Source organism: Nicotiana tabacum, unplaced genomic scaffold (genome assembly GCF_000715075.1).
Source record: "Nicotiana tabacum cultivar K326 unplaced genomic scaffold, ASM71507v2 Un00308, whole genome shotgun sequence".
NCBI lineage: Eukaryota > Viridiplantae > Streptophyta > Magnoliopsida > Solanales > Solanaceae > Nicotiana > Nicotiana tabacum.
The window spans coordinates 23,000-42,728 of record NW_027438545.1 but is presented as its reverse complement, the minus strand read 5'-3'; the positions used below and the strand labels follow the sequence as shown (position 1 = coordinate 42,728).

The 19,729-nt window shown below is 39.3% G+C and overlaps 1 pseudogene; it reads right to left on the bottom strand.

Moving 5' to 3' along the window:
- Window positions 1-4: 4 nt before the first annotated feature.
- On the bottom strand, window positions 5-18,668 carry LOC142179076 (S-adenosyl-L-methionine:benzoic acid/salicylic acid carboxyl methyltransferase 3-like; annotated as a pseudogene).
- Between the last annotated feature and the right edge of the window lie 1,061 nt (window positions 18,669-19,729).

Here is a 19,729-nt window from a genome sequence, read left to right as displayed (position 1 = left end):
TGCCCTAGTTTGTTTTGGTCAAGGATACTATAACATTTGTGCACGTAGTCTTCTCTTTTGCTATGCCATTGACAAAGATCTCTCTGCACTTGTGGAACACTTGATCCATATTCAATTCATCACCAAAATGGCTGACAAGTAAAGGATCAAAAAAGCTCTCATGCACTGTGTCACATTGTATTCATCAGAAGAATCCATATGAATTTCTGAAGTTATCAAGACATCAATGGTGAAAGATTCCTCCTTTTCAACTATATACTTCACTTCTTCAGGAGATGGGTGGTATATAGGAATATTGAATGCAACCACTTTCTCTTCTTCTATTGATCCCCGCATTCATTATTTTACTTATGAATATCAATAACAGCAACAACAACAATATATCCAGTATAATCCAACAAGTGAAAATAAGAAAGGGTAATATGAACATAGACTTTATTCCTACATTGTGCAGGTAGAGAGGTTGTTTCCGATAGGCATAAAAATAATATATTGATAATTTAAGAAGAATTAATCCAAATAGCCATTCACCCAACCACTTAAATTAAAATAGCAAGTGAAGGTATATTATATGCGTAATGTGTGTATTATATATGTATGATTGTGTATAATTAATATAACCTATGTATTTGGCTAGACAAAGTAAAAAATGAATATGACCGGCTATTTATGTAAAGTTCCCTTGATTTAATGCTAATTTAGGTTTCAATTGTTTTTCTTAAATTTAAGATGTGTGAATTTAAATTCATATCTTCATTGTAAAAATTATATGCTTTATTAAGATACTTTAAAAGCTAGCGGCAATAGAATTAGTGTTGGTGGTGGGAGGTGGTGGTGGTCTTCTATATAGGTGTAACGACCTGGCCGGTCGTTTTTAGTATTACAATCCCGTTCCCTCGTTTACTGCCCAATTTAAGCTTTACAGTTGTTTTATGACTTATCGGGTTAGTTGGTTTGGGTTCGGAAGGATTTCGGAGTGAAATGAAACACTTAGTCTCATAATTGAAAACTTATGTTGGAAAAGTTGATCGGATGTTGACATATACGTAAACGACCTCGGATTTGAATTGTGATGATTTCAATAACTCCGTATGGTGATTTTGGACTTAGGAACGTGTCCGGAAAATTATTTGGAGGTCCGTAGTGGAATTAGGCTTGAAATGGTAAAAATTAAATTTTTGGGAAGTTTGACTGGGGGGTTGACTTTTTCATATCGTGGTCGGAATCCAATTATGGAAATTGGAATATCTCCGTTATATTATTTATGACTTGTGTGCAAACTTTGAGGTCAATCGGACTTGATTTGATAGGTTTTGGCTTCGGATGTAGAAATTAAAATTTATTAGTTTCATTAGTCTTGAATCTATGTGTGATTCATGTTTTTAGTGTTGTTTGATATGATTTGAAAACTCAAATAAGTTCGTATGATATTTTAGGACTTGTTGGTATATTTGGTTGAGGTCCCGGGGGCCTCGGGTGAGTTTCGGATGATTAACGGATAGTTTTTTTTGAATTTGGAAGACTGCAGAAGCTGAAGCCTTCTGGTGCAATCACACCTGCGGAACATTGGTCGTAGGTGCGAGCTGGCATGCGCAGAAGTGGAGAGCGCAGATGCGGAAGGAATTTCACAGGTGCGAGTTCGCACCTGCGCGTGGAGGATCGCAGAAGCAGCATTTGGCTTGGGAGCCGCTAGTCCGCAGAAGTGGATGCTTTCGCGCAGATGCGCACCCACAAAAGCGCGATTTTGACTACAGAAGCGGTGCCGCAAAAGCGGCTAAGTGCCTGCAGAAGCGAAAATCTTGGTCAGAATGTTAAAAACAGAGGAGTCGAGATTTTTGTCATTTCTTACATTTCCAACACGGGTTGAGGCAATTTTTGAGCGAGAAATCACGGGAAATCTTGAGGTAAGTCACTTGTGATTATTTCTACTCCATAATATTGAATTATTATCGAATAATCCGACTAGATTACATGTTTTTGAGAGGTAAATCAGGGATTTGAACTTAGGGATTTGAAAATAAGATTTGAAGATTTGGAGGTCGAGTTGAAGTCGGATTTTGGTACAATTGGTATGTTTAGGCTAGTGGTTGAATGGGCTTTCGGATTTTGTAACTTTTGTCGGGTTCCGAGACGTGGGCCCCATGGGAGATTTTTGAGCTAAATTTCAGATTTTGTTGAAAAATTAGCATTTTCTTATGGAATTAATTACAATAAATTTTATTGACTGAATCGAATTATTTGTGGCTAGATGCGAGGCGTTTGGAGGCCAATTCACAAGGCAAAGGCATAGCGAAATAAAGAATTATACGGTTTGAGTTAAGTAACAGTTCTAAATTTGGTCTTGAGGGTATGAACCCCCTGTTTATGTGTTATGTGATTGGTTTTGAGGTGACGCATATGCTAGGTGACGGGCGTGTGGGCGTGCACCATAGGAATTGTGACTTGGTCAAATTTCATGGAACTGTGTAGTTGAATAATCTGTTGATATCCGTACATTCTGTACGTGTTTGAGAAAATTGAGTTGAGACTCGTATTAAAAATCATGCTTAGACATATGTTGTTATTATTTGTACCCACTGGGGTCATTTCTGTGGTTGAATTATATGTTCAAATTGTAATTTCACACTCAGTCATATTCATTCATTTCATATCATATCTCAGTCTCTGTTGCTATTTATTGATACATCATATTATTATTTTTGGGCTGATTTTCATGACATCTTGAGCCCGAGAGACTGGAGAGGTTGATGACTGAGTGAGGTCGAGGGCCTAATTGTGAAGATATTTATGGAATCGAGCTGCGCGCCGTAGCATGTTTCATTATTATTTGCGATGATTGGCTTGATATAGCGCTTGGGCTGAAGGAGTCCCTCCGGAATCTGTACACAACCCCAATGAGCGCAGGTACCAACTGAGTGTGAGTGTCTAGTGATGAGTTCTGAGTGATTCAGAGGAATGAGTGACTGTGAAGAACGAGTGATTGTGAGGAAAGAATGACTGTGAGGTTGGAGTGAATTGGGGGATTGATTGACTATTACTTTGAGAGGGTACATTGATTTCATTATTGCTGCATTTCATGTCACGACCGAAAATCCATTAAAGGTCATGATGGCGTCGGACACCGCTGCCAGGCAAGCCAAAAATAAATACTTAATTTAGTTCTCATTTTAATATTTTTGAAGTCATATTTTCCTTTAATTAAATAGTAAAAGATGGAATTCACAGTGTAAATAATAATATTCTTAACAATTTTAATATAGAACAACCCATAATCACCCTAAAACCCGGTGTCACAAGTGCATGAGTATCAACTAGGAATGTAATATAAAATACAACATCTGTCCGGAATATAAATTTGGACAGAAAAAATATAAATACTCTAAAGGAGACTTTGCCGGCTGCGGGTCGTAATATGGAATTCAGCTCATGTAAGTCCTTGCATGCATACATGCCTCTGCTCTCACAAGGCCACTAGTCGCATATGTACCTGCACAAAATATGTGCAGCAAGTGTAGTATGAGTACGTAATCAACGTGTACCCAGTAAGTATCTAGCCTAACCTCGGAGGAGTAGTGACGAGGGGTCGATATCGACACTCACTAGTGGTCCAATAACATCAGGTACAGTAAAGAGGTAAGTAAATACGAGGCAGAGTAAATAAATGAGATAAAGCACGTGGTACAAATCCCCCTCTTTACGAGGAACTCAAGCTCTCCATTAAAAATTTCCTCCTTAACCGGAGCATATATATAGATATTGTGGATCTCATCAGATAGATTGTCATCACTCAAATCGGAAAAACTCACAGATACACTGGCTTCTTGCCAAATATTACGTACGATTCTATTAGGATATGATTTAGGAAATGCCGAGGCGAACAGCCCGCTTCCATGAGAGTGTGGTACATAAATCCTGCCGAGGAGATCGGCCCGATCCCACAAGAGTTAAATACATAATCCTGCCGAGGCGAACATCCCGATCACATAAGAGTGAAATACATAATCCCGTCGAGGCGAACGGCCCAATCCCATTAGAATAAGAAGCTTTGATGGGTCCTTGACCCCACTCACGAATAAACGTGTGAGTTGTAATTTCTTTAACGAAAACCTTTCAATGAAGAGTGTGTGTGTGTATATATATATATATATATATATATATATATATATATATATATATATATTCACGGAAACATGCCGTAAGAGGAGTAAAGTTATTTGGTGACTATTCATGAACTTCCTGAAGTCTCTACAATAGCAAGTCTAGTGTCTAGTCTCAAGCCTACCCGAACAATAACATGAATGTAGCTACGTATGGGCTCTCGTCACCTTGCGCGTACGTATCCCCCACAACAAGTATCACAGATCAACATAAAACACCTAAGGGTATTCCCCCCCCCCCATAGAGTTAGACAGGAGACTTATTTCATCTCAAAGCTTACTTTCCGGTCCAAAATTGTGCTTTGAATTGTCAACTCGGTGCCAAACAATCGAAGCTAGTCAAATGTTATATAAAATAGTCAATACATGCGCAAGAGTTCACATCTTAGCTATTAAAGTGATTTTTCCAACCCAAATTGAAGAATTCCTAACATTCACCACCGGGTCCACGTGCCCGGATTCCGGAAATATTCGAAGATAACCACTACCCATAACATCGTGAACTCAAATATATGATTTGTTCTGAATTACATACCCTAATTCGTGGTCAAAATCCAAAAATACCAATTCTAGGTTTTCTACCAAAAACCCTATAATATTTCCCAAATTTTCATGCTCAAATTCATGCATAAACCATATATTTAACTCACAATATGTGGGGATCACTTACCTCTTGAAGGATGACAAAATGGCACTCCAATATTGCCCCCAAGGTCGGCTCCAACGAGAGAAAAGAGGTGAAATGAGCCAAAACCCGATTTGGCCAACTTATGTATTCTGCCCAGGCGACCTCCGAACTTGCGCTCATTGGACCACTTCTGCCGTTTCGTAGGTGCGGCAAAATGTTCCGCTTCTGTGGAAGTCCCCCAGCTGCCCAATCCGCTTCTGCGCTAAATTCCCCACAGGTGTGCATCCGCTTCTGCGGCAAATCGTCCGCACCTACGGACGGCAAATCGTCCGCACCTGCGGACTGCCAATCCCCCGCTCCCTTTTCGCTTTTGCGACTCTGCACCTGCGGCCAAAACCTCGCAGGTGCGGTTACACCAGATGACATCAGCTCCAGCATTCCTCCAAGCCCAAACTCGATCCGTTTACTACCCGGAATCTACCTGACGCCCTCGCGACCTCAACCAATTATACTATCACGTCTTGAAACGAAATATGAACTTAGTCGAGCCTTCAACTCATATCAAACAGCACTAAAAACACGAATCACCCTCCAATTCAAAGTTAATGAACTTTGAAACTTCAAACTTCTACAATCGATACCAAAACCTATCAAATCATGTCCGATTGACCTCAAAGTTTGCACACAAGTCATAATTGACATTACGGACCTATTCCCACTTCCAAAATCAGAATCTGATCCCGATATTATAAAGTCCAATCCCGATCAAACTGAATGGTAAGAATTCGGTATACATTGACCGAAATGAACCCTAAATGACCTACGGACCTCCAAATCCTCTTCCGGACGCTCTCCCAATAGCAGAATCACCATACGGAGATATTTCTAGGCTTGTAATCCCAAACGAACATCGATAACATTGAAATACACCTCAACCCAATTTTATAAAATTCTGCCAAATGCCAACTTTCCACCATTGGCGCCTAAATACTCCCGGGTCATCCAAAATCGGATCTGGACATACGCCCAAGTACAAAATCATCATACGAATCTGTTGGAACCTTCAAATCCCGATTCTAAGGTCGTTTACTCAAAAAATCACACTTTAGTCAATTCCTCCAACTTAAGGCTTTCGAAATTAGAATTTTCTTTCCAAATCAACTCTGAACTTTCCGAAATTAAATTCCGACCCCGCGTACAAGTCATTATACCCGAAGAGAAGCTACTGAAAGTCTCAAACTGCCGAACGGCACGCTAAATCTCATAAACGACCGGTAGGGTCGTTACATTCTCTCCCACTTAAACATGCGTTCGTCCTCGAACATGCTAAGAACTGCTTTGAAGTTGTCCAAAATCACTGTCAACAACCCAATTGGGCAAATTAGCTCGAGTCAATCTGAAGACTCTACCTTTTATTTAGTCAAATAAGCCTTGGTGCTAAATTCCAACATCCGAGACTCTCCACCCGGCATGTTTGCAACATACGAACACCGTATCAATCACTACACACTGCACCAAACACGATTGTATACCCTTACTGAATTCTTACCATTCACCGCGTAACTCATTTGCCCAAGGCAATCTTTCCAAAGCACAACAACTAAAATTTGCATTGACCGAAGCCTATAGTGTACCTTATGGCCAATTAAGCTTTGCTTTCACTCTCGCAATACTGCCACGACAGAGAAGATGTGTAAAACTCATAACCACCTGCCAAATCACAATTTATGGAGTCTCTCATCCCGACAAGAACCATTACTTCATTCTAGACTGAACAACAATATTTACTCTTTAATATGCTTCAAATAAATCTGATCGCACTGATCCCAGATCCAATAATCTCGTCTCACCCAGTACAAGCTGCTCAGGCAATAAGCCACCTCAGACACTACCAAAAGTATCATATGATGCCACAATGTGCCAACAAGCTACAAACTCGAATTTGATACACAAGGAAACAAACTCTAGAAAGTTGTACTCAACCCACACAACTAATTTAAACAACCGAGAAGATGTTATGAACCTTCATCAGGAAATGAGAAGCAAACACACAATAATAGATATGACAATCTTTACTCAATATCACACTAGTGCGGCGTGCAACCCGATCCACACATGATACCATTACGGCGTGCAACCCGATCCAACCATGATACCCGTGACGGCGTGCCACCCAATCCAAACAACATATCCGTGGCAGCGTGCCACTCGATCCAACCATATACCCATGGCGGCGTGCTATCCGGTCCACATATAATAATCTAAAGTAAACACACATCGAGTCTTAACGCTTATACTCACGAAATGCCTGAATATCAACAATAAGCATGCCAAGTGCATAATACAAATCCTGGGGAGACGGGTGCCATACATGATCTGCATCTAAAGAGCCATCTTGCTCATATAACACCACAAACTATACGCGATCTTAATACGAGTGCAAAATATCAAACCGCCTCATAACCCACATGGCACAATAGAGACTACATGGAAGGGTCGACAACAGAAATATCATCCAAGGCCCGAAGACCCCTCCAAAAACAACGCTATGCTGAAATGAGCATATCCAGCTTTATATAGAGCCCATATTCACATGTAGATATATCCACGAACCTCAAGTCGATTATGATGGTACCGCACTGGGCTAATAACCCTTCAAGGACCCACAATGACCTATTGACGACACATAAGAACAGCCGTCAACTCCAAAACGAACTCACATGGTCCACAACCCAAGGAATTAAATGCCTCTCAGGCATAAACTCTCGCACTTGCGATATTACCATGGCCTCCATATCCACTCTCAATCTTTAACAATCAAGTGACTGACATGTCACACTTACACAAATATCCCTGTGGGTCATGCTCCCACGACCATTATGTTCAGGTAGCAAGGTCCGCACATCCATAGCACCAGCCGTTCTAATTCTGTAGAGTTAGTCAAAAATCTGCAAGTCATTACACAAAGCCTCTTCCACATGACACTGATCTCAGATGACGCTAAAGACAATACCAGCTTACTCTAAACATCTGAATTCTTCCATGCTCATCCGAGCTCTTGATATTCTTGTCGACATCAACTGCAACCTTGATCCTCAACTTCCAATTTATTCTCAACTTGCCTTAGAAACAATAATAGTTCCATTCATTAACGTAACGAAACCCAACAATATTCATCCCGAGTGAACCAATCCACAAGACCACATCGTCTCAATACCCATGAACCGTCTCATACTCTCCTTAAGCACTCCATAGCATAGCCAACTGGTACACCCATTCTGCAAGACCTTCCCTGAATCCGAAGATACTTATTCCCTTCGTCCAATACTGCACCACATACCCAATGATAACATAGAACATTCCAAGTCCTTAGGCACTATACTCAAAATATTGAACCCACCAGGACGACTGTTGAGAGTCACCCACATTGTCTTGGTCCCGAGTATAAGCCAAACTCTAGCTCTCTGCCAGCACGTGCACATCCTATCAAAGAAGCACCCAACTGAATTCTTTTCCCTTGTACATTACTTCCACCAGAAGCAGAAACTCTGAGTCTTCTCAAAACTGAACTTGAACCGATAAGGCCCAAGTATAGCACACATTCCTCCAATCCTTTTCTCAAATTACCACTGATGTTTTCTTTCCTTAGTCATAATAACCCACCAATATGCCGATAACCAGAACCCTCAAAAGTAGACAACCATGCAATCCAATCATAGACAGTGGGGCTCTCCCACTTAGATCGAAGCTACAGTTACATAACCCCGGAACCAACCAATATTCCTCCTTCCACATAGACATGAGCCTGCATAATCGACCTGCCAAATTTCTCGAAATCCTCCTGTTAAACATTTCGTTAACATTCTGACTCACTAGCCACATTCACATATACGACCTCTTACTGGATAGCCAGTAGAATTATTTGTAGAAGCTCTGTCAACACCACGAAATCAATAAACCATCCTGAGCCCGTGCTCATTCACCAGCTGTACAAGTCTGTTCAGTCCCCATTGACATCAACTAAAGGTGCGATAATACACTTCAAATCCGAAGTCATGTTGCATCCCTCTTTATATCAAGCAACTCATTTCTATCGTATCCAACCTTCCTCAGTATAGCAACCAATATTCTAAATTAGTCCATAGACCTAGTGACTGTTCACCATAAATCCCAAATCACTCTAAACTTTCCCCAAGGCGTGTACCACATAACCCATATGATACTCTGCCACTCTCCCACTTTGGTCAAACCCTCTCCTTTAAGCAACTACCTGACTTTCGCTTCTCACACTTGGCCTTCTAGAAATTTAACCACTACAAGACACATTCCACATGTCCTTCCTCATCCTACGCTGCCCAGTTATTGCAGTAAATCAAAATCCGTCTCTGTAGCACTTGAACCAATAGATCGCTACCAACTTTAAAGCCTCTCTGACATCATCCTTCTCGAACCATCAACACTAGGAACATCGATTCGATCCTGAATCTCTGCACAGCGCGATCTCTGGCAGCCACTTCCCTGAAACTATTCCACAATACCCTGCCCCAAAGGTGAATAGAAGAAGACCATAACACCGGCGAACCTTAACGCGTTCAACAAGGACGATGACACCACATCACAATTGAGAACTCTACCGCGCTCGAAAATACCAAGTCTTGTTATTCCATCAACCCAAATCTAAACATTCCTATTCTGATTGCATTTCCTTCATCGAAAATAAAATGTTGAACTTCTGAATCATGCACTGAGAAAAACCTCCTTTCAAGTCATTCACTGCCTCGACACATAAACAAGCACCCTACCATTACACCAACATAGTGCGATAAAAACGCACGAATTGTCATAACAATCAATAACAAATCTCAAAACCATAGGAAATACTGATGCTGAGATGAAAGGATAGGACGGCCTTCCACCGGGCAACAGTAATAGCCCAATCAAATACGCAGACAGAAACATCCTGCACCACCTCTGTAGTACCATGACAATTCCTCGATTCCCAATCTATAACAAGCGCTTCAAGTCACATAAGATTGAATAGGAAATAAATAAAGGTACAAGCCTCAAAAGAATCAATTCGCACGATGAGGAATCAAGAAGGGAAGTGAACCTAACAACCTTGTAGCCTCTCGAAGATAAGTGCAGACATCTCCGCACTGATCCGCAAGACTCTACTAGACTCGCTCATGACTCATGAGACCTTAGTGAACCTAGTGCTCTGATACCATGTTATTACGACCCAAAATCCATTAAAGGTCGTGATGGCGCCAGACACCGCTGTCAGGCAAGCCAAAAATAAATACTTAATTTGGTTCTCATTTTAATATTTTTGAAGTCATATTTTCCTTCAATTAAATAGTAAAAGATGGTATTCACAGTGTAAATAATAATATTCTTAACAAATTTAATACAGAACAACCCATAGTCACCCCAAAACCCGGTGTCACAAGTGCATGAGCATCAACTAGTAATGTAACATAAAATACAGCATTTGTCCGGAATACAATTTTGGACAGGAGAAATATAAATACACTAAAGGAGACTCTGCCGGCTGTGGGTCGTAATATGGAATGTAGCTCACGTAAGTCCCCGCATGCATACACGCCTCTGCTCTCACAAGGCCACTAGTCGCATATGTACCTGCACAAAAATGTGCAGCAAGTGTAGTATAAGTACGTAATCAACATATACCTAGTAAGTATCTAGCCTAACCTCGGAGGAGTAGTGACGAGGGGTCGACATAGACACCCACTAGTGGTCCAATAATATCAGGTACAGTAAAGAGGTAAGTAAATATGAGGCAGAGTAAATAAATGAGATAAACAAGTATAAATCACGTGGTACAAATCTCCTTCTTTACGAGGAACTCAAGCTCTCCATTAGAAATTTCCTCCTTAACCGGAGCATATATATAGATATAGTGGATCTCATCAGATAGATTATCATTACTCAAATCAGGAAAACTCACAGATACATTGTCTTCTTGCCAAATATTACGCAGGATTCCATGAGGATATGATTTAGGAAATGTTGAGGCGTACAACTCGATCCAACATAAATATTTAAACTGTGCACTGTCGATGGTCGAACGGCACGAACCATAGATACATCTATTAAACTTCCGAGGCAAACGCCCCGCTCCCATAAAAGTGTGGTACATAAATCCTGCCGAGGCAATCGGCCCGATCCCATAAGAGTGAAATACATAATTCTGCCGAGGTGAACGACCCGATCCCATAAGAGTGAAATACATAATCCTGCCGAGGCGAATAGACCGATCCCATTAGAATAGGAAGATTTGACGGGTCTTTGACCCCACTCACGAATAAACGTGTGAGTTGTAATTTCTTTAACGAAAACCTTTCAATGAAGTATATATATATGATGGAAACATGATGTAAGGGGAGTAAAGTTATTCGGTGACTAATCATGAACTCGTGAAGTCTCTACAATAGCAAGTCTAGTCTCAAGTAGAAATGTAAAACAGAGGAATTTAACAGGCGAGAAAATGCTCAAATAGTGCAGTTACATCATGATGTGAACCTAAGCCTACCCGGACAATAACATGTATGTAGCTACGTATGGGCTCTCGTTACATCGCGCATACGTATTCCCCACAATAAGTAGCACGCATCAACATACAACACCTAGGGATATTTCCCCCCTCACAGAGTTAGACAGGAGACTTACCTCGTCTCAAAGCTTACTTTCCGGTCCAAAATTGTGCTTTAACTCCTCAACTCGGTGCCAAACGATCGAAGCTTGTCAAATGTTATATAAAATGGTCAATACATGCTCAAGAGTTCACATCTTAGCTATTGAAGTGATTTTTCCAACCCAAATTGAAGAATTCCTAAAATTCACCCCCAGGCCCACATGCCCAGATTCCGAAACTTCTCGAAGATAACCACTGCCCATAACATCATGAACTCAATATATGATTTGTTCTCAATTCCACGCCCTAATTCGTGGTCAAAATCCAAAAATACCAATTCTAGGTTTTCTACCGAAAATCCCACAAATTTTCCCAAATTTTTATGTTTAAATCCATGCATAAACCATGTATTTAACTCACAATATATGGGGATCACTTACCTCATTAAAAATGACAAAATGGCACTCCAAAATCGCCCCCAAGGCCGACTCCAACGAGAGAAAAGAGGTGAAATGAGCCAAAACCTGATTTAGCTAATTTATGTATTCTGCCCAGGCAACCTCCGCACCTGCGCTCACTAGACCTCTTCTGCGGTTCCGCAGGTGCGGCAAAATATTCCGCTTCTGCGGAAGTCTCCCAGCTGCCCAGCCCGCTTCTGCATTAAATTCACCTGTGGACTACCATTCCCCCACTCCCTTTTCACATCTGCAACCTCCTGGCCACTTTTGCGGCTCCGCACCTGCAGCCAAAACATCACAGGTGCGGTTACACTAGATGACAGCAGCTCCAGCATTCCTCCAAGCCCAATCTCGATCCGTTTACCATCCGGAATCCACCGAGGCCCTCGGGACATCAACCAATTATACCATCATGTCTTAAAACACAATATGAACTTAGTCGAGCCTTCAACTCATATCAAACAGCGCTAAAAACACAAATCACCCTCCAATTCAAACTTAATGAACTTTGAAATTTCAGACTTCTACAATCGATGTCGAAGCCTATCAAATCACGTTCGATTGACCTCAAATTTTGCACACAAGTCATAATTGACATTACGGACCTACTCCCACTTTCGGAATCAGAATCCGACCCCGATAATAAAAAGTCCACTCTCTGTCAAACTTCTCAGAAAGCTTCGAATTTCTAACTTTCGCCAAATGACCCCGAAATGACCTACAAACCACCAAATCCTCTTTCGGGCGTGGTCCCAATACCTGAATCACCATACGGAGCTATTCCCAGACTCGGAATCTCAAACGAACATCAATAACATTGAAATACACCTCAACCGAATTTTATGAAATTTTTCCAAGTGCCAACTTTTCACCATAGGCGCCGAAACGCTCCTGGGTCATCCAAAACTCGATACGGACATACGCTCAAGTCCAAAATCATCATATCATCCTGTTAGAACCTTCAAATCCCGATTCCAAGGTCGTTTACTCAAACAATCATATTTTACTCAATTCCTCCAACTTAAGGCTTCCGAAATTAGAATTTTCTTTTCAAATCAACTCTGAACTTCCCGAAATTAAATTCCGACCATGTGTACAAGTCATAATACCCGAAGTGAAGCTACTCAAGTCCTCAAACTGCCGAACTACGCGCTAAAGCTCAAAACGACCGGTCGGGTCGTTACATTTCAGCTGACATATATCACTGTTTTGGAAATTTCTGAAAGACACTATTTTCTGTTTCAGTCGAAATTGGTATGAAATTACTGTGGAGTTTTAAATGTTGAACTTGAAAGCATGCCTACCTTTTTATGTTGGAAATTACTGTATTTGGACATAGTTGTGAAGCTCATAACTATCTTTAGTTCTTTATTTATTATTGTGACTTACTGAGTTGGTTGTACTCATACTACTCGTGTGCAGATCCAAGTGATCCCGGACACCGCGGGTGTTGATTCTTTCGCACAGTTGATTTTCTGGAGATTCCGAAGTAGATGTCGTGTTTCGCAGACCTTGTCTCTCCTTCCCTATCCTCTTGTTTATTGTATTTGGTCTCAGATCATTATAGACCATATTTTCCAGACTTGTAATGTATGTACTTAGTGACACCGCATTTTGGGAGTGTTTGTATCGGTATTTGGGAGATTTTTAGTATTGTATTTGAATATTATGTTTCCAAACTAAAAGGAAATCGTGATTTATTGAGATTGTCAGCTTGTCTAGTATTGAGATATGCGCCAACACGACAGGTGTGATTTTTGGATCGTGACAATAGGGTTGTAGTGGAGTTGTGGCGGTGGTTGCTAGTGGTAGTTTTCCGCTAGAGATTGGTGTTGGTGGTTAAGCATTAGTAATGGATAGAGTAGTGGTAAAGAGTCCCATTCACAACAATATTTAAAATTATTAACTTTAAACTTTATATTTTACTGTTTCTAATGTCATGCCTTTATATCTACGAAAGTTGGCATGTTCAAGACCACAATCTAATTTCTTTTTTAAACTTCATCACCAATCAAACAGGACTACCACATAAAATTAAACTGCAGTATAAAAGTGAATCTGGTCCAAAAAGATAACTCTCAACGAAGGAAAAACTAAATTAGAACTAATCAAGATCAACAGGAAAGCTAAGAATCCACTAACAATTATATGTGTATTTTAAAAGTCTGGTTTTACCTCTGCAATTATTTCTTTGAGAGCCCTGACAATAGGCTCTGACAAGTACCAAGAAGCTTTGCTAAAGCTATCTTAATTTTTTCTGCCCATCTAGTGGGCTTGTACTTTCCACGTGAATATTTCCTTTATTATTCTCTATCCCAACAGGTACCTATTAGAGGAGAAATAAAAGTTAGAGTTACTTATTCAAAATAAGTATGATCATATTATATATATGCTCTATATTTTAATTGCCTTTGAATAATGTTAAAGTTATCTTCGTGTGACCTATAGGTCAGGGGTTCGAGTTGTGGAAGCAGCCACTAATACTTGCATTAGAGTAGGTTGTCTACCTCACACCCTTAAGAATGCGGGTCTTTTCCGAACCTTGCGTAAATACAGAATGCTTTATGCACGGGCTACCCTTTATTATTTTAATTTATCAATTTTGAAATCTAAGACATGATAACTTACTAAATAGATCTCTTAATAAAATATAGGGTCTGAGCTTAGATACACTTGTAGATCCACCCCCGAAAGCATTGGGTTAAGTTAAACTTGTGCACAACCTATCCTATATATCCTAAATCCGCATTTGACACCTATATTATTGATTTCAAAAAAACAAAATTAAAAAGAGAAACAAATACTATAGGATTATGATTTTATATAACTTTTCAAGTTCTTTTTTCTTCAAGTTTGCTCACAAAATTATTTTGTACCGCAAAATAAGAAAAAATTGCATCATCTCCTAGAATCCATATGCAAATTGCTCACATACTCCAACACGACATTAAACCTGTAACGACCCGACCGGTCGTTTTAAGCATTACAACCCCATTCCCCCATTTACTGCTCAATTTATGCCTTACATTTGTTATGTGACTTGCCGGGGATAATTGGTTTGGGTCCAGTGAGGTTTTGGAACACTTAGTTTCAAGGTTTAGAATTTAAGTTGAAAGATTGATCGGATATTGACTTATGTGTAATGACCCCGGAGAATATTTTCTAAGACAATTAAGGTTTTATGGTGCCGAGGTAGATCAATTAGTATAAAGGTTATACAAATTTTTTGCGGGTCGGACTTTTTGGGTTGAACAATGCACTGGGGAGTAAACAAAATTTGTGGCAGAAAAAATGCGTTTCTGAGGACCGCAAAATGGCCTCAGAGTAAGGCAGTTAAGGGGTCGTTTTGGATTCCATTCTGCGGTCGACTATGCGGCCGTAGAACTGTTCTGTGGTTCATTATGTGACCGCAGAACAGGTCTGCGAGCCGCATAGCGACCGCAAACCCAAGCAGGTGTTTCCCAATTCTGGAGGCCAATTTTGCGGCCGATATGCGGACCGCATATCCAATCTGTGGTCGCATATGCGACCACATATCCTATCCGGAGCTTTATTTTTTGGGGTTTTATAACCCGATCAAACTTCGATCCATAGCTCTTGAAGCTCATTTTGGAGCAAAAATCTGATATTTTTAGAGAGAAGGGAGAGTATTCTAAAGAGAGGAAGAAGCTCATGTACTTTGTTCATCAAGATCTTGTTCAAGCTTTGAAATCCAACAAGGAAATATCACAAGATATTCACCTAAAATATAAGGTTCTAACCCCTAATCTTCAATTTCGAGTTTGGGTAAAGATGGGCGATTAAGAGTATGATTCTTGGGTGTAAGAGTACTATTTATACGTATCAATAAGGTTTATTGAAAGAGTGTCGAGTTCAAATGGGTAAAGATTGGGTTGAAAATGGTATAAATCTTCAAAGACTTTAATTGAAGATTTGAGGGTCGAGTTGATGTCGGAATTTGGTGAAATTTATATGGTTAGACTCGTGGTTGGATGGGCATTCATATTTTGTAACTTTTGTCGGGTTCCAAGATGTGGGCCCCACGGGCGATTTTTTGAGTTAATTTCGAATTTTATTGGAAAATTAGTATTTTCTTATGGAATTAATTACAATAATTGGTATTGACTGAATCAAATTAATTGTGGCTAGATACGAGGCTTTCAGAGACCAATTCCCGTGGCAAGGGCATAGCGGAATAAAAAATTACACGGGTTGAGGTAAGTAACAGTTCTAAATTTGGTCCTGAAGGTATGAAATCCCGGATTATATGTTATGTGATTTGTTTTGAGGTGACGCACATGCTAGGTGACGGGCATGTAGGCGTGCACTGTAGGAATGGTGACTTGGTCAAATTTCATGGAACTGTCTAGTTGAATAATCTATTAATATCTATACATTCTCTACGTGTTAGAGAAAATTGAGCTGAGACTCATATTAAAAATCATGCTTATGCATATGTTGTTATTGTTGGTACCCACTGGGGTCATTTCTGTGGTTGAATTATATGTTCAAATTGAAATTTCACACTCAGTCATGTTCATTCATTTTATATCATATCTCACTCTCTGTTGCTATTTATTGATGCATCATATTATCATTTTGGGCTGATTTTCATGACATCTTGAGCCAGAGAGACTGGAGAGGTTGATGACTGAGTGAGGCTGAGGGCCTAATTGTGAGGATATATATGGGATCAGGTTGCACGCCACAGCCTGTTTCATTGTTATAGTGCTTGGGCTGAAGGAGTCCCTCCGGAGTCTGTACACACCCCCATTGAGCGCAGATACCTACTGAGTGCGAGTGCCGAGTGTCGAGTGATGAGTGACTGTGAGGAAAGAGTGACTGTGAGGTTGGAGTGAATGGGAGGACTGAGTGACTGTTACTCTTAGAGGATGCACTGATTTCATTATTTGCTGCATTTCAACTGTCATATATCACTATTTTGGAAATTTCGGAAAAAAAATATTATTTTCTATTTCGGTCAAACTTGATATAAATATTTAGTGAAATCTTAAATGTTGAACTTTAGAGCATGCCTACTCTTTTATATTGAAAAGTACTGTATTTGGACTTAGTTGAGAAGCTCGTCACTACTTTTAGTTCTTTATTTATTATTGTTATTTACTGAGTTGGTTGTACTCAAACTACACCCTGCATTTCATGTGCAGATCCAGGTGATCCCAGATACAGTGGGTGTTGATTCTTTCACACAGTCGATTTTCCGGAGATTCAGAGGTAGCTGACATATTTTGCAGACCTTGTCTCTCCTTCCTTATCTTTTTGTTTACTGTATTTGGTCTTAGATTATTATAGACTGTGTTTCCCAGACTTGTAATGTATAGATGCTCATGTACTCAGTGACACCAGGTTTTGGGAGTGTTTGTATCGGTATTTGCGAGACTTGTGGATTGTGTTCAAATATTATATTTTCAAACATAAAATAAATTGAGGGTTTTTGACGTTGTCGTCTTACCTAGTATCGGGATAGGCGCCATCACGACAGGTGTGATTTTTGGGTCGTGACAAAAGCAGGTTGAGGTCCAGTGTTTGAGTAACACTGTTACCCATTATATGAAAAACTACATGCTAGGATCATCAAAAGGCTGGCTTGTTCGAAAGAGCTTCATATTGGATTCAACACTACATACGATATTCCGTTCCGGCCCTCACTAACTCTTTGCTTGAATTAAGCTCGCACGTCAGGAGTGTGTTAAAAATATAATTAAATAAGTAAATATATACTCTTTATAATATTTTAAACTTCTACGTAGATGAGATGAATTCATGAGTACTTAACAATACAAAAACATACTTGGGAAAGCCAGTGGACACTGTAAGAGGAGTGAACAAAGTGCAGACTCTTGGAAGGGAAAAGTCTATTATAGAGTGAACCAGCAATTCCCGCAACAAAGCAATTAGGATCAAATATCCATCATCTCCCATATTCTGTCTCCTCAAATCTTCATGGAATTCTGGCAACGATCAGAAAATGGTATTAAAATCATTACCAGGAAGATTATTCAAGAAAATTTGAAATTCCGGCGCTAATAAGTTGTGTGACCACCAAAAGAGTATTAGGTCCAGAGGAACAAACTAACTCCGCAATACAAATGGTTTCTGGGGAAAGGCTGCGGTAGAGTGCAGATATGGCTTCCTCTAATATTGGCTTTGTCATGAGAATCACCTTTTGCTGTAAATATAAGGAAATGAGTTTACTTTTATATGCACTAACTGTATAAAAGAATTTAGATGTGTATTTTCTACGAAACATACAGAATGTTTATATATACAAAAAATATATATTTTTGGGGTATTATATATTTTGAGAGTGGCTATACAATGTCAACTTTTCATTATTTGACCTTTTTCAACACAATTTCAAAAACTTTTTTTTCAAGTTTCAACAAAATTTATGTCCAAACGCTAGTTAAGTAAAAGGAAATAAGTCTAAGCTTTATGTACCGATAAGATAAGAAATACTATCAGATCACTTAAATGATAACTATACGTTTTACACTGTACCTTTTACACTATCAGTATATATAAGTAAAATTCATAAGAACTTGTTATTTATAATTGTTGCGAGTTTATAACTCCATTAGGAATAAAAAGGTGTTTGATGATACCTGGAGCTTAGAGTTTTTTGCATAGCTTGTGTCTCCAATTCCTCCATTCATGTGAAGTATTTTAGCAACTTCCATCTCTCCTTCTCTTGCTAATTGGATATTTTTGTGTTAAATTAGGTATTTATAGATGGGTGAAACCAAATTTATCCTTTGAATTTCCATCATTGTCCTCGCGAGCCAACTGAGAAAATATTGTACACTATGGGTGTGTTTGGTATGAAATATTTTTTAATTTTTCCATATTTTATTGACTTAGATATTTTGGAAAATATTTTTCTCGTGAACTCATTTTTCTCCAATTGGAGAAAAATGTTCTCCCTATCAAGAGAAGGGAAAATATTTTTCAAACAAGAAAAATAAGTAATAAAATCACTCATTCTCCAGGAAAGACATATATAGATCAAGGACTAGAATCGTTAAGGGTAACTAGCCTATTTTCCTATTTGTGTACCTTAATTATAAGTATTATGACTTGATCAAACCTATTAAAACTAGTAGAAATGACACTAGATAGCCACTTTAAAAGGCTGCTATTTAGGAATTAGCAAGTATATCCTGAATTTCAGTTTTTCAGTTTAATTTTTCGAGACACAAATATCTCCAATTGTCTAAAAGTTAAGATTTTTAGATGAAAATTTTAGGACAAAATAAGCCATGCGATCGCGGCCTCCTTCTTCGCGATCGCCAGCCCTCCTTCTTCACGATCGCGGTTAATAAAGCTTGGCATAAATATAACCCCCATCCCTCCCCCACCCCCCACACAGACAAAGAGGGGGGAGGGGGGAGATTTTTATCATATATTTAGAAAATCATGATTTTGCAATGACTCATCGAGAAAAATCATATCACGTTTTTTAGTGTCATCACATCTTGGCTTGTACCATCACGTATTGGGTCCATGAATTGAATTTGGATAATATTTAATTTTATCGGGTGTTTATACTATATCAATAATTATATCACAGGTATTTGTAAATAAAATTTTCTCACTCAGTTATGGTTAAGAAATCATAGCACGTTTGTTTTAGTGTCATCACATCTTGGCTTGTACCATCACGTGTTGGGTCCATGAATTGAATTTGGACAACCATTTACTTACAACTGATGACACATCAATAAATATATGTTTAAGAAATATATGTTTTCACCAAATTGTAAATAAATTTCTCTTACTTAATTATGGTTAAGAAATATATGTTTTCACC